We start from the raw sequence: 16,876 nt of genomic DNA, 5'->3' as shown, positions 1-16,876 counted from the left end.
GTTTATATATGTGCTGGATGGGATTGTATGTCTTTCTTGAGTTGTGCTGGTAGAATTTGTTTCCTTGTCCATTATGAATTGTGCATGAAATCGTTTGTACTCTATATTTGTTGTCGCGTGCCATGGGCATCTCACCGGTTAGGAGCTTGCAGCAAAATGGGCTCCTCACGAACGAACCGGTACAGGGAGAACGACGTACGACCCACGATTAGATCATGGATCTTAGTTTTGCCTTCCTCCATGGCCATGCATGCCACTTCAATCTCCGATGGCAGCACCGATCCTAGCTCCTCCATCAGCTTGCTGATCTTTGACAGCACCAGCTCAGCCTCGGTGTCCCTACTCCTTCTCGTGAGAGCATGCTCGGGGTCGACAAAATTTGCACTTGGTTTACTCCAGTATCTCACTTCACAAGGACCAGTAGTAAGGTACACACGCAAAAAGGTTAAGATACATCTTGCTTGCTTCGAAGAAGGCCTCCCGGCAACACTCTTGTCTAACCATACAGTGATACAGATGACTGAGGGCGCTTATAAAAGTGTGTACTGAAGGGGTTGGTTTACTTGAGTATCTCACATTAGCACCTCTATTATATATAAAGTTCAAAACTTCAAATACATCTCAATTAGCTCAGCTGACCAGAGCTGGAAAACTATATAACCTGGACTCGTGGAGACAAAAACTACGTCCCACTCGTATGACATGCTCGCGACTCATTTGATTATCACACCCCCGGCTCATGTAGATTTGACCGATTGACTCAATGATCATTATCACACCCCATCTCATGCAGATTAGTACGGATAAACTGCACACATCACATCATCTTCCTGGAGCATACACCCATTGATCAAATTGGGGATGGGCAGGTGCCCTTCTCCATCGGCATACATGCCTTTTCCATCTCCCATGGCAGCGCCGAAACTAACTCCACCAACACCTTGCTGATCTTGGACAGCATCAACTCAGCAAAGGCGCCGCTGCTCCTTCGAGTGAGAGTGTGTTCGAGGAGAACGATGTGCAGCTTGTGCATCATGGGGTAGTTGACGCTGAACGGGTCATCATTGTAAGCGAAGGTGGCCACAGGGTCCTAGCACCCAACTTCGAAATACAATCGTGGAGAACATGTAGGAACGTGCTTCTTCAAGTAGGTTTATGAATTTGAATATGTTGGCCGGGCACTTGACAAAGTTTGCACTTGGTTTACTCCAGTATCTCACCTCACAAAGACCAGTAGTAAGGTACACATCCAAGTAGCTTAAGATACATCTTACTCGCTTCGAAAAAGGGCTGCCACTCTTGTCTAATCATACAGTGACACAGATGATTGATCAGGGGTTGGAAGTTGGCCCCATTTATATGTCCCGAGCATGCAACTTACTTGGATATCACACCTAGCTCATGCACATTTGGACAACCAGTCATGCAGGAGGCAACATTGGGACGAGACGATGGGCACCAATTCATACGACACATACTACATCCGTGAATTTTCAGTACATGGTTGGCACGCGTACATACAGTATGATAGCAAAGGCCGGTACGCTTCCTTTTTGTTTATCATTATTGCCTCCTCGTGCATCGAAATAAGATGGTGCATCCCCGCAAAAAAAAAAAGCACTGATAGAAAAAAGCCCTTTAGTCCCGGTTCGCAACAGCCTTTAGTCCCGGCTGTGCAACCGGGACTAAATATGCGCGACTACAGACCCCCTCCCTTAGTCGCGCCTCTTAGGGACCGCGACTAAAGGCTTTAGTCCCGGTTCTTGTGGCTGGCCGGGACTAAAGGCCCATCCACGTGGGCGCCAGTGGTCCGTCGGGGCGGAGGACCTTTAGTCCCGGTTCTCGTGGCCAACCGGGACTAAAGGCCTCCTCCGCAGGTTTAGGGTTTTAGCCCCCCTAAACCTGGTTTCTTTTTAGTTTGGAGTGTTTTATTTCTTTTATATTTTATTTTGTGTTTTATTTTAATTTTGATGAAGTTTCAGTACACATATTCTACGCTACTATATACATGCATATGAAATTTCAAACAAGAAGAATTCAAGAGGAATATATAATATATATTCAATCTCGGGTGACCATATACAACTTCGAACAAGTTTCCATACACAATTAGGATGGATGACCATATACAACTTCGAACAAGTTTCAATCTCGGGTATGCATATAAATTTCTTCGTCCTCGGTATAGTGTTCTCCTTTAGGATTGATGACTTCCCTCATGAAAAATCCTGCTAATTCTTCTTGAATTGGTCGGAAGCGAGCTTCTGGACTAAGCCTCCTCCGCAAGTTATCCGTCGCGTTCCGCATGCTATCCGATGCCTTCCGCTCAGAGGTGTGTCTCCGGATGTTCTCACAAACATAGTATCCACATAGATTGGTCCCCGGTGGCTGCTTATCCACATTAACTAACCTTCTGAAATCTAGCTCATGTTTGAATTCACCGACAATTTCTTCTGAGAACCGTCTCCAAACCCTACAGGGCAAAGAAAATTAAATGAACAAGGGAGTTATTAGTTACTTGATATTAGGAAATGAACGAAAGAGACCGATCGATATAGAGCTCAAATGATTGAAAATAATTACTTTTGCAGCATTTTTCTCATGTCGGCCCAACGCTTTGGATCCGAATCCATAGAGTCCATGATTAGAACTCTGGAGGTGTGAAGTTCAATATTTAGCAGAATCCAGTGGAACCTGCGGACACGTTACATGCACAGTCATGCATAACTCATCGATTAGACATACCATGCATGGAGTAAACAAAAGAGAATGAGCACAAGAGAGAAACACTCACCCAAAATGGTAAGGAAATAGAATATGACTTTTGAGTTGATGCTTTCTAAGAAACTTGTACAAGTCTTTCTCCACGTCTTCGGGGTGATGTTGTAACACATGTCCATTAACGATATGTGGGTCAATGAACCCAACATCATGGATGTTTCTTATTTTGCATTCCCAAATCTTCAATCTGCATAATAGCGTACGCAACAATATAGTTAGGACAATATATATATATATATATAGTGCAGGCAATGAAGAACGAGATGAGGTAGAAATAAATCACTTACAGAACGTAGCAACTCAGCATAGATTTGTCGAGGTCGCGTAGATTGAACAGCTGGAACAATTCACTCATATGAACTTGTACAGAGTACCGTTTGGTGTGATGCTCATCTGTAACATCCGCATAAACATATTCTTTGTCGGCCCATGTTATGAATTGCTTGTACCAACGTAGCAGATTTCGCATTTGTGGTGGTAGACTCTTTTCCCGCGCAGGCTCGACGAGAGGCCCATTCCGCACATATTGTAATGCTATCTCACATACTGGCGCATCCTCAAGGCCTAAGAAGGCACGAAGAGTCAAACCCATCTCGGACGCTTGTTTCATGGCACTCGCTACAGTCAATCCAAGTGCTGCCGCAGCTGCTATGATCTCGGGGTCCTCTTCCGGACCGGCTTTCACTATGAGCGGGGGGATCGATTGTTTCTTCTGCATCCCGAGCTGGTCAACTTGTTTCCCGCTTTTTTTACTTTTTTCTTTCTCCTCCTTCAATATTTTTGCTTGCCTACGAAGTTCATGTCCATAGTCGTCAGGCATATTCAGCTCGGCTTGGGATGGGTCGTCAAAAAATCCTTAGCCCACTTCTTTTGCTTCTCAGTGAATACTTGCTTGGGCTCAGGCTCTTTTATCGCCTTCATATCCGCCTTCCATTTCTCATAATCAGCAGACGCGGCCAATTTGGTTTCAGCTTCACTAAGTTCCCCAGGCCTTGGGAGGAGAGGCTTCAGTGATGGCTCCGGTACCCTTGTGGTCTTAGGTACATAAGGGTCCGGGTTAATAGTCCAGGAGCGGGTTTCCTTGTTGTCCGCCTGCTTCTGCTTCTTCGCCGGAGGTGGATTGGGGGGCGTCGTACCCGCCGGAGGAGGATTGGGGGGCGTCGTACCCGCCGGAGGTTGTGGATCGGGGGACGGCGTCGAATGGCGTGAAGGAGGTGTAGGTGAACCACCACGACCACCACCACCGCCACCACCGCCGCCACCACCACCACCACCACCATCGGAGGGGGGTGGACTTGCTAGCCTTGGCGCCTCGCCTGGAAACACTATGTACTTCTTTTTCCATAGAATGATCTGGCGCTTGACATCTCCAAGTCTTCTCTCCCCTTCGGGTGTAGGTTTGTCAATCTCCAGGTCCTCAAACCCTTGGACTATGTCTTCCACCGTGACACGAGCATAGCCATATGCAATGGGGTTGTTGTGGTGGAGTGCTCCAGGTGTACAGGGTAAAGCACTGCCGCTAGCTACCTTCGTGGAAACGTTCCCCACGGGATAATGCAGATCACATTCTTTCATCTCCTTTACATCATCCACGGGGTAGTGAGGCTTCGGTGCATGAATCTCGATCATCGGTGCACTAGCACCAGGCGGGGCATCCGTGGAAGCCACGCTGCTTCTCCGCTGCTGGCTTCCGCGATCCGCTTCATGATCTTCATGCGGCCCTGCAGCCGATTTTTCTTTTACTAGTTCATGCACGGTCTGCTTCAACTCATGGAGTTCCGATGCAAACTTCGTCATAAGATCTGCATCCCGGTCCGTCTTTCTCTTACGGCTTCTGTAACAGTACGAGTCATTGTCCTGGGAAAACCCTACTTTCCACGGAACTTTGCCTTTGCCTCGTACACGTCCTCCGTGTTCATCATTCCCGAGGGCTGTTGTCAGTGCGTCTTTCTCTCTGTTGAACTTGATCAAGCCCTCTTGAGCTTGGGTCATTGCGTCAATAAGGGCTTGGGTGGGAGCAAACTGTCTCTGCCGGTGAACGCACACCCCTGTCTCCGGGTCTAGCAATCCCCCATGCCCGTACCACCAGCTTTTGGCCCTTGGGTCCCATCCCTCTGTACCTAGAGGGATTCCTCGCACCCTCAGGTCCTCCTCCATCTTCTGCCACCTAGGCTCCGAAAGGCGGTATCCTCCTGGCCCCATAATATGATGGAACTTTTTCTTACTCGCATTATCCTTTTTTTTGATATTTCCTTGAAATGCTCCGATTGCTTTTGCCTCACAAATTCTGGCCAATCATCTTTCAGTTTCTCATGTTGTCCATTGAAATCCGGAGTCTTGCCCTTGTTGACATAGTCACGGGTTAAATTTTTCTTGAAGTTCCGGAATGCTTCGCCCATCTTCTGAAGAGCGAACTCTTTAACTAGCCTCCTCCTCTGACGTCCACCCGGAACCTCGTTACCGAATTCATCGACTTTGTTGTATTCCGGAGGTAGAATGAAATGTTCCATAAGCTTTCTACAGCAATCCTTTTTCGTTCTCTTGTCGACAAAACTGAAACCAAGACGTGCCTTCTTTGGCTCCTTCCATTCCTGAACGGTGATCGGGACGTTGTCTCTAACAACGACTCCGCATTGGTTGATAAACTTTGAGGTGTGCTGTAGGGGCTTGCCGGTTTCACTGACAAACTCAATGGCATATGTTTCTCCTGTTTTCATCGCCTTGGATTTGCCACGCTTTGTCGTACTCGATCCGGAGGGCTAAAAAAAGAAAGAGAGTCGCGCGCGTTAATACATATGTATTCACATTTCAGTAAGTTTGTATCACGAGAGGCTCAATGTATATATATACCTCGCCGGAGGTGGTTGCTACTTGCAATTCGAGATCGTCGTTTGTTGACGGTTGACCTCCGTCGACAATGTCCGTTCCTTCACCTTCTTGATCATCGACAATCTCTGTTCCACCGTCAAGGTTCAGAAAAGAAGAGACTACATCCTCTTCTTGCTCATATTCTGAGCCCGGCACATAAGGAATCTCGTTGTTGATGATGCCCATTAAATAACGTTCAGCCTCCGGATCCCTAAGCGGCTCGGCTCTATCGTCCGCCATATGTCACTCCTGCATGTAGTAAAAATTCTTTAAGTATAAAGGAATTAAAAATTAAGATTAAGGGGACATAGAGGAGGAGGAATTAAAAAATAAGATTATTGAGCACTGCCAAGTATTTTGTTTTGTTTTCTTTGTTTTTCTTTTTGGTTTTCATTTGGTTTCTTTCTTCTTCCTTTTTTCTTTTTTTCTTCTTCTTCCTTTCTTCTTCCTCTTTCTTCTTTCTTTCTTCTTCTTCCTTTTTCTTTCTTCTTTCTTTCTTCTTCTTCCTTTCTTCTTCTTTTTTTCTTCTTCCTTTTTTTCTTCTTCCTTTTTTCTTCTTCCTTTTTTTTCTTCTTCCTTTTTTTTCTTCTTTCTTTTGGTTTTCATTTGGTTTTCTTTCTTCTTTCTTTTTGGTTTTCATTTGGTTTCTTTTGTTTTATTTTCTTTTTTTTTCTTCCTTTTTCTTTCTTCTTCCTTTTTTCTTCTTCCTTTTTCTTTCTTCTTTCTTTTCTTCTTTTTTTCATTTGGTTTATTTCTTCTTTCTTTCTTCTTCTTCCTTTTTCTTTCTTCTTCCTTTCTTCTTCCTTTCTTCTTCTTTTTTTCTTCTTCCTTTTTCTTTCTGCTTTCTTTTGGTTTTCATTTTTTCTTCTTCCTTTTTCTTTCTTCTTTTTTTCTTCTTCCTTTTTCTTTCTTCTTTCTTTCTTCTTTCTTTTTTTCTTCTTCCTTTTTTTCTTCTTCCTTTTTTTTCTTCTTTCTTTTGGTTTTGTTTTGTTTTCATTTTTTTCTTCTTCCTTTTTCTTTCTTCTTTTTTTCTTCTTCCTTTTTCTTTCTTCTTTCTTTTTTTCTTCTTCCTTTTTTTCTTCTTCCTTTTTTCTTCTTCTTCCTTTTTTCTTCTTCCTTTTTTTTCTTCTTTCTTTTGGTTTTGTTTTGTTTTCATTTTTTTCTTCTTCCTTTTTCTTTCTTCTTTCTTTTTTTCTTCTTCCTTTTTTTCTTCTTCCTTTTTTCTTCTTCCTTTTTTTCTTCTTCCTTTTTTCTTCTTTCTTTTGGTTTTGTTTTCTTTTCTTTTTTTCTTCTTCCTTTTTTCTTCTTCCTTTTTTCTTCTTCTTTCTTTCTTCTTTCTTTTTGGTTTCTTTTGGCAGGGCTGCGGGCGGCGGGCGGCGGGCAGGGGCTGCGGGCGAGCGGCGGCGGGCGGCAGGGCACGGGCGGCGGCGGCGCTCACTGGGGACGGGGGCGGCGGCGCGCAAGGCGCCGGGCGGCGGGCAAGGGCAGGGGCTGCGGCGGGCAAGGGCAGGGGCACGCTGCGGCGGCGGCGGAGCGCTAAGGGCAGGGCACGGGCGGCGGCGGCGCTCACTGGGGACGGGGGCGGCGGCGCGCAGGGCGTCGGCGTCGGCGTCGGGGCAGGGCTTCGGCGTCGGCGTCGGCGTCGGGGCAGGGCTTCGGCATCGATCGGCGTCGGGGCAGGGCTTCGGCGTCGAGAGAGGAGAATGGGAAGTGGCGGAAACTGCTAAGTGCAGTATATATACACATACCTTTAGTCCCGGTTGGGGAGGCGGACCGCGACTAAAGGTACCCTTTAGTCGCGGTCCGCCTCCCCAACCGGGACTAAAGGGTTTTGGCGCCGCTTCCGTTCCCGCGCAGAAAGAGCCTTTAGTCGCGGTTGGGGACAACAACCGCGACTAAAGGGTACCCTTTAGTCCCGGTCCGCCTCCCCAACCGGGACTAAAGGCATTGTGCTGCTACGCCCGCGTCGAAAGTTTAGTCCCACCTCGCTAGTTGAGAGGGGCGCGCAGTGGTTTATAAGCCCCACTGCCGCTCCCCTCTTGAGCTCCTCTCCATTGCAGGCTTACGGGCCTAATTGTCACTGCTATGCCTGATGGGCCTACTAGGCCTTCTGCGGGCCTGAATCCTGGCCCGTCGATGGGTTTCTAGTCGTATTCAGGCCGTGGTCGCCCAGTAGGTGGCATATTTTTTATTTTTTGTTTTATTTTTTGCTTTATTTATTTTGTTTTGTTTCTACTTACAAAAAAAAACTTATTTATTTTATTTTATTTTGTTTCTAATTACTTATTTATTTTACTTTATGATAATTATTTTTGCTATTAAAGTTTCTAACAAAAAAAGTTCTTTATGAAAAATTCTTTTAGCTTTCAATGATTTTGAACAGAAAATACTTCGATAATTTTAGTTGAATCAATTTTATATAATTTTAGTTTCAAAAATACTAGAGGTTGCTTATAATGTTTTGAACAGAAAATACTTTGATAATTTTAGTTTCATAAATTTTATTTATGTTATTAAAATTTATTTTATTTTGTTTGTACTTATATATTTTATTAAAGTTTATATTATTTTGTTTCTAATTCATTTTAAAATCTTAAAAATACAATTATATATCAAAAAAACAGAAAATAAAACTAATTTATTTTAAAATCTTAAAAATACAAATAATATATCAAAAAAATCAGAAAAATAAAACTAATTCATTTTAAAATCTTAAAAATACAATTATATATCAAAAAATCAGAAAAATAAAACTAATTCATTTTAAAATCCCTTGAAGGTTTGACAAAAGGTTTGATACATCATTCAGTTCATCGACCAAATACAAAGTTTGGTACAATAAATTATTACACATCAATTCTTCCCTTGTGTCCCTGCTTGCTTACGATTGTGCCGTATCCATGGAGCATCCTCATCATTTAACTTAATGCTTGGGTCAGTGTTCACTTTGAAGGGTGGAATTTCACCAAACATATTATAATCTTCTGACATGTCTGTCTTGTCCTCCACTCCCACGATGTTTCTTTTCCCTGAAAGAACAATGTGGCGCTTTGGATCATCGCATGATGTACTAATCGTTTTCTTATCTTTCCGTTTCCTCAGTTTGCTACTCATGTCCTTCAAATAAAAAACCTGAGCGACATCTTTGGCAAGGACGAATGGTTCGTCAAGGTAACCAAGTTTGTTGAAATCCACCATTGTCATTCCGTATTGCTCGTCCACCTTTACCCCACCTCCTGTTAGCTTGAACCATTTGCACCGGAACAAAGGGACCTTAAAGGAGGGTCCATAGTCAAGTTCCCATATCTCCTTTATGTAACCATAATATGTGACCTTTCGCCCATTCTCGGTTGCTGCATCAAAGCGGACACCACTGTTTTGGTTGGTGCTCTTTTTATCTTGGGCGATGGTGTAAAATGTATTCCCATTTATCTCGTACCCTTGGAAAATCGTTATAGTCGAAGATGGTTTCTTGGCCAACATGTACAGCTGATCTCCAACATCATTGTCATTCATTAAATGTTTTCGCAACCAACTGCCGAAAGTCTCCATGTGGGCCTTTCTAATCCAGGATTCAGGCTTCCCCGGGTTGTCCGAGCGTAAAATATTCTTGTGTTGCTCGAAGTACGGAGCCACAAAGCTGGAATTTTGCAGAACTGTGTGGTGTGCTTCAGTCATAGAATGACCGTCCATACATATCGTGGATTTCCTTCCGATCTTGCCTTTTCCACTTAGTCTCCCCTCGTGCCGCGATTGAGGAATACCAATCGGCTTAAGGTCAGGAACATAGTCAATACAGAACTCAATTACCTCCTCATTTCCATAGCCCTTGACGATGCTTCCTTCTGGCCTAGCACGGTTACGAACATATTTCTTTAATACTCCCATGAACCTCTCAAAGGGGAACATATTGTGTAGAAATACATGACCGAGAATGGAAATCTCTTCGACTAGGTGGAGCAGGAGGTGCGTCATAATATCGAAGAAGGATGGTGGGAACACCAACTCGAAACTGACAAGGCATTGGACCACATCGTTCTGTAACTGTGGTAGATCTTCTGGATTGATTACCTTCTGAGAGATTGCATTGAGGAATGCACATAGCTTCACAATGGCTACTCGAACATTTTCCGTTAGGAGCACCCTCAAAGCAATCGGAAGCAATTGCGTCATAATCACGTGGCAGTCGTGAGACTTCAGGTTTTGGAACTTTTTCTCCGCCATGTTTATTATTCCCTTTATATTCGACGAGAAGCCAGACGGGACCTTCATACTGCTCAGGCATTCAAAAAAAATGACCTTCTCTTCTTTGGTAAGAGCGTAGCTGGCACGACCTTGAAACCATTCCGGATGCCGGTCATCTGGGTCTTTCAAAAGTTGCTGGTCCTGCCGTGCTTCCTTTGTATCATTTGTCTTCCCATACACGCCCAAGAAGCTTAGCAGGTTCACGCAAATATTCTTCGTAACATGCATCACGTCGATTGCAGAGCGGACATCTAGGACTTTCCAATATTCTAGCTCCCAAAATATAGATTTCTTCTTCCACATGGGTGCGTGCCCGTCAACTCCCCGCGGAACTGATTGTCCGCCAGGACCATTTCCAAAGATGACTTTCAAATCCTTGACCATATCAAATATCTCAGCACCAGTACGTTCCGCAGGCTTCGGCCGGTGATCTGCCTTGCCGTTGAAATGCTTGCCTTTCTTTCTTACGTTATGATTTCGGGGAAGAAATCGACGATGACCCAGGTACACGTTCTTCTTACAATTAACCAAACGTACACTTTCAGTCTCATGTAAGCAGTGCGTGCATGCATTGTATCCCTTATTTGTCTGTCCCGAAAGGTTACTGAGAGCAGGCCAATCGTTGATGGTTACAAAAAGCAACGCTCGTAGGTCAAATTCCTCTCCTTTGTGCTCATCCCAGACACGTACACCAGGTCTGGCCCACAACTGTAAAAGTTCATCAACTAATGGCCTTAGGTACACATCGATGTCGTTCCCGGGTTGCTTTGGACCTTGGATGAGCACTGGCATCATAATGAACTTCCGCTTCATGCACAACCAAGGAGGAAGGTTGTAGATGCATAGAGTCATGGGCCAGGTGCTATGGCTGGAGCTCTGCTCGCCAAAAGGATTCATGCCATCAGTACTTAGACCAAATCTTATGTTCCTTGCGTCAGCTGCAAAATCTTTGAACACTCTGTCGATCTTTCTCCATTGCGTTCCATCAGCGGGGTGTCTCAACTCCCCGTCGGACTTACGGTCCTCTTTGTGCCATCGCAACGACTTGGCATGCTTTTTGTTCATGAACAGACGTTTCAACCGTGGTATTATAGGAGCATACCACATCACCTTGGCGGGAACCCTCTTCCTGGGTTTCTCGCCCTCAACATCGTCACCAGGGTCATCGCCTCTGATCTTATAACGCAATGCAGTGCATACAGGGCATTCATTCAAATTCTCGTATTCACCGCAGTAGAGGATGCAGTCGTTAATGCATGCATGTATCTTCAGAACCTCTAAACCTAGAGGGCAGACAACCTTCTTTGCTTCGTACGTACTGGCGGGCAACTCGTTATTCTTCGGAAACATATTCTTCAACATTTTCAGCAAATCCAGTGTGCACCCCAGCTTTTTCAGACTATTATCGCATCCTGGATACAACGACTTTTTGTGATCCTCTAACATGCGATCCAAATTCTCCCTATCCTTGTCAGTTTCGCAGCGTCTCCGTGCATCAGCAATGGTCCGACCAAGATCATCAGCGGGCTCATCATGTGCCTCTTCTTCACCTTCACCTAACCCTTCCCCACCTTCAGCATCATCCTCCATGAAAGTATCACCGAAATGATCATGATAGTTGTCATCGATATCATCCCCTTCTTCATCTTCTTCCATTCTAACCCCTCTTTCTCCATGCTTGGTCCAACAATTATAGCTTGGCATGAAACCGTGCCGAAGCAGGTGCATGTGAACGTCTCTTGAGGAGGAGTAACCCTTCTGATTCTTACAGATAGCACATGGACAGATAATAAAACCTTGCTGCTTGTTCGCATTTGCCACTACGAGGAAATCTTTCAAACCCGTAGTGAACTCGCCGGAGAGTCGGGGACCGTACATCCATTGCCGATTCATCTGCATTATTATTATATAAAGTATATAATTAACCATCATGCATTTGTTAAACTAACTAGCTAGAAATAATACAAATTAAACAATGAACTACACACATGCGTATTTTATCAATGACACATGAAAGGTTCAAGTTGCTAACCGCGATCGCGGAGGAAAAATAAATGAGAAAGCTCAAGTGTGGCTCGGATACTTCATATCATGTTTGTTTCAGGCTCTCGGGCATTTCATTGAACACCTTGTGTGCATAGGAGGAACCAAAAGCAAACCCACCACCCCCTTCTGAAAATTGTGAAGTGAGCTGAGTGAAGTGAAGTGAGCTGAGTCCTATATATAGGGATGGGCCTTTAGTCCCGGTTGGCCTGGCCAACCGCGACTAAAGGCCTTCGGGGACCTTTAGTCCCGGTTGGCCAGGCCAACCGGGACTAAAGCCCCTCCCGTCCGCCAGCTGGATGGGCCTTTAGTCCCGGTTGGCCTGGCCAACCGCGACTAAAGGCCTTCGGGGACCTTTAGTCCCGGTTGGCCAGGCCAACCGGGACTAAAGCCCCTCCCGTCCGCCAGCTGTCGACCGAGCGCGCTGGGCCCAGATAGTTGGTCGCGGGTCTCCTCCCGAACCGCGACTAAAGGCCCCTTTTGTCGCGGTTCGATTGTTTTGGGGACTAATGGGGGCGTATGGAAGCCTCTTTTTCTACTAGTGAAGACTAGTTTTTTTTTCTTTTGAAAAGGAGGTTGAAGCCCCTGATCTCTGCATAAAAAATACACACAACTACTTTATTCAAAAATGTCATGCAAAAACATACATAAAATAATCTGAAGCCACAACGCTACACCTACAAAATCGACAATGTGAAAAATCGTGCCATCACACAACAACACCCCCGCTAGCTGATTCCTGCACGGGCGTGGCATACCGGGAGCACACATTCGATTCTACATACCCTAAGCGCACACCGCTTGCACACTGTCTAGAAGCCGCCACCACTGAGCTGTCGACCCATCTTCAGGGTAGAGATTCACATGATCCTTGTCAGCCAATCGTTGACGCCGCCTCAGCGCCAAACACCACCACCACCCTGCGCTTGTCCATCATCAAGCGTCTGTTGCCAAGACCATGCCGTGCCATGCCACCGAGACCCGTCGTTGTCGACGCAGTAGATGCCACACCACTCCACCTCCTTGAACACCACCATCTACCAGTGGTACCAAAAGCCAGGTCCAACTAACACACGTTGCCCCCAAGGGGGAAATGACACTAGATGCTGCCAGTGGCCGAACCAGAACAAAATTGATGTAACTCATTTCAAGAAACTTGTTTCACTTTATAAAAAATGATTTCACAATTAAAAAATACAGATTTAACTCATTTTACAAAACTAATTTTATTCATTTTAAAACACTGATTTCACTCGTATCAAAACACATATTTAAGTCATTTCAAAGAATTGGTTTTGCTCATTTTGAAAAGGTGATTTCACTCATTTCAAAAAACTAAATTCACTCATTTTGAAACACTGATCTCATTTATTCCGAAACACATATTTCACTCATTTATAGAAACAATTTACTCATTTAAAAAAAATACGGTCGTGTAAAAAAAAAAATTAAATTTAACTAAATTTAAACACCGATTTCACATATTTGAAAACACATATTTCATTTGTTTCAAAGAACTGGCTACGCTAATTTTGTAAAACTGATTTCACTCATTTCAAAAAACTCATTTCACTATGTTAAAAAATGATTTCACTCCTATGAAAAAACTGATGTCACTCATTTCGGAAAAATAAATTTCACTTAATTGAGAAAACAGATTTCACTCATTTTCATATTTCAGTTCAAAATGGATTTTAGTCAGTGTGAAAAACTGATTTCACTCGTTTAGAAATTCTGAAATAACAAGTTTCACATATTTCACACCAAAAATGTGTCATGTGTATGAAAAACATGTTTCACTCATTTTTAAAAATTGCTCTCACCCAATTCAAAGATCGTATTTCACTAATTTTAGAAAGCTGATTTCACTCAAAGCAAATAACTGATTTCAAATATTTCAAAAACCTTATTTGATTCAATTCAAAAAATATCATTTCGAAAAACAATTTCACTAGTTTCGTAAAACATATTTCACTCATTTAAAAAAGTTTGAAATAATTAGTTTGACATATTTTACATGACTAGTTTCAAAATTCTGAAATAACAAGTTTCATGTATTTCACACCCAAAATGTGTCATGTGTATGAAAACATATTTCACTCATTTTAAAAAATTGGCCTCACTCAATTCAAAGCTCATATTTCACTATTTTTGGAAGTCGATTTCACTCAAAGCAAAAAACTGATTTCAAATATTTCAAAAAAACTTATTAGACTCAATTCAGAAAACAATTTCACTTGTTTCGTAAGACATGTTCCACTCATTTAAAAAAAGTTTGACATAATTAGTTTTACATAACTAGTTTCAAAATTCTGAAATACCATGTTTCACGTATTTCACACCCATAAAACGTGTGATGTGTATGAAAAGCATATTTCACTAAAAATGGTCTCACCCAATTCAAAGATCATATTTCTGTTGGGGAACGTAGTAATTTCAAAAAAATTCCTACGCACACGCAAGATCATGGTGATGCATAGCAACGAGAGGGGAGAGTGTTGTCCACGTACCCTCGTAGACCGAAAGCGGAAGCGTTAACACAACGTGGTTGATGTAGTCGTACGTCTTCACGATCCGACCGATCAAGTACCGAACGTACGGCACCTCCGAGTTCAGCACACGTTCAGCTCGATGATGTCCCTCGAACTCCGGTCCAGCCGAGTATTGAGGGAGAGTTTCGTCAGCACGACGGCGTGGTGACGATGATGATGTTCTACGGACGCAGGGCTTCGCCTAAGCACCGCTACGATATTATCGAGGTGTAATATGGTGGAGGGGGGCACCGCACACGGCTAAGAGATCAATGATCAATTGTTGTGTCTTTGGGGTGCCCCCCTGCCCCCGTATACAAAGGATCAAAGGAGGGAGGTGCGGCCAGCCTTGGGGCGCGCCAGGAGGAGTCCTACTCCCACCAGGAGTAGGACTCCCCCCCTTTTCCTAGTTGGATTAGGACTTGGGAGGGGGGAAAGAGGAGAGGGAGAAGAAGGAAGGGGGGGGGCGCCGCCCCCTTCTCCTTGTCCTATTCGGACTAGGGGGGAGGGGCGCGCGGCCCAGGCCTAGCCGCCTCTCCTCTCTTCCACCTAGGCCCACTAAGGCCCATTATGTTGCCGGGGGGTTCCGGTAACCTCCCGGTACTCCGGTAAAATCCCGATTTCACCCGGAACACTTCCGATATCCAAACATAGGCTTCCAATATATCAATCTTCATGTCTCGACCATTTCGAGACTCCTCGTCATGTCCGTGATCACATTCGGGACTCCGAACAACCTTTGGTACATCAAAACATATAAACTCATAATATAATTGTCATCGAAACGTTAAGCGTGCGGACCCTACGGGTTCGAGAACTATGTAGAGATGACCGAGACACGTCTCCGGTCAATAACCAATAGCGGAACCTGGATGCTCATATTGGCTCCCACATATTCTACGAAGATCTTTATCGGTCAGACCGCATAACAACATACGTTGTTCCCTTTGTCATCGGTATGTTACTTGCCCGAGATTCGATCGTCGGTATCTCAATACCTAGTTCAATCTCGTTACCGGCAAGTCTCTTTACTCGTTCCGTAATACATCATCTCGCAACAAACTCATTAGTTGCAATGCTTGCAAGGCTTAAGTGTTGTGCATTACCGAGAGGGCCCAGAGATACCTCTCCGACAATCGGAGTGAAAAATTCTAATCTCGAAATACGCCAACCCAACAAGTACCTTCGGAGACACCTATAGAGCACCTTTATAATCACCCAGTTACTTTGTGACGTTTGGTCGCACACAAAGCGTTCCTCCGATAAACGGGAGTTGCATAATCTCATAGTCATAGGAACATGTATAAGTCATGAAGAAAGCAATAGCAACATACTAAACGATCGAGTGTTAAGCTAACGGAATGGGTCAAGTCAATCACATCAATCTCCTAATGATGTGATCCCGTTAATCAAATGACAACTCATGTCAATGGCTAGGAAACATAACCATCTTTGATCAACGAGCTAGTCAAGTAGAGGCATACTAGTGACACTCTGTTTGTCTATGTATTCACATAAGTATTATGTTTCCGGTTAATACAATTCTAGCATGAATAATAAACATTTATCATGATATAAGGAAATAAATAATAACTTTATTATTGCCTCTAGGGCATATTTCCTTCAGTCTCCCACTTGCACTAGAGTCAATAATCTAGATTACACAGTAATGATTCTTACACCCATGGAGCCTTGGTGCTGATCATGTTTTGCTCGTGGAAGAGGCTTAGTCAACGGGTCTGCAACATTCAGATCCGTATGTATCTTGCAAATTTCTATGTCTCCCACCTGGACTAAATCCCGGATGGAATTGAAGCGTCACTTGATGTGCTTGGTTCTCTTGTGAAATCTGGATTCCTTTGCTAAGGCAATTGCACCAGTATTGTCACAAAAGATTTTCATTGGACCCGATGCACTAGGTATGACACCTAGATCGGATATGAACTCCTTCATCCAGACCCCTTCATTTGCTGCTTCCGAAGCAGCTATGTACTCCGCTTCACACGTAGATCCCGCCACACGCTTTGTTTAGAACTGCACCAACTGACAGCTCCACCATTCAATGTAAACACGTATCCAGTTTGCGATTTAGAATCGTCCGGATCAGTGTCAAAGCTTGCATCGACGTAACCATTTACGATGAGCTCTTTGTCACCTCCATAAACGAGAAACATATCCTTAGTCCTTTTCAGGATGTTCTTGACCGCTGTCCAGTGATCCACTCCTGGATTACTTTGGTACCTTCCTGCTAGACTTATAGCAAGGCACACATCAGGTCTGGTACACAGCATTGCATACATGATAGAGCCTATGGCTGAAGCATAGGGAACACCTTTCATCTTCTCTCTATCTTCTGCAGTGGTCGGGCATTGAGTCTTACTCAACTTCACACCTTGTAACACAGGCAA

Source organism: Aegilops tauschii, chromosome 3, assembly GCF_002575655.3.
Source record: "Aegilops tauschii subsp. strangulata cultivar AL8/78 chromosome 3, Aet v6.0, whole genome shotgun sequence".
In the NCBI taxonomy this organism is placed as follows: Eukaryota; Viridiplantae; Streptophyta; class Magnoliopsida; order Poales; family Poaceae; genus Aegilops; species Aegilops tauschii.
The sequence above is the reverse complement of the archived record's forward strand: the minus strand, read 5'-3'. Positions refer to the sequence as shown.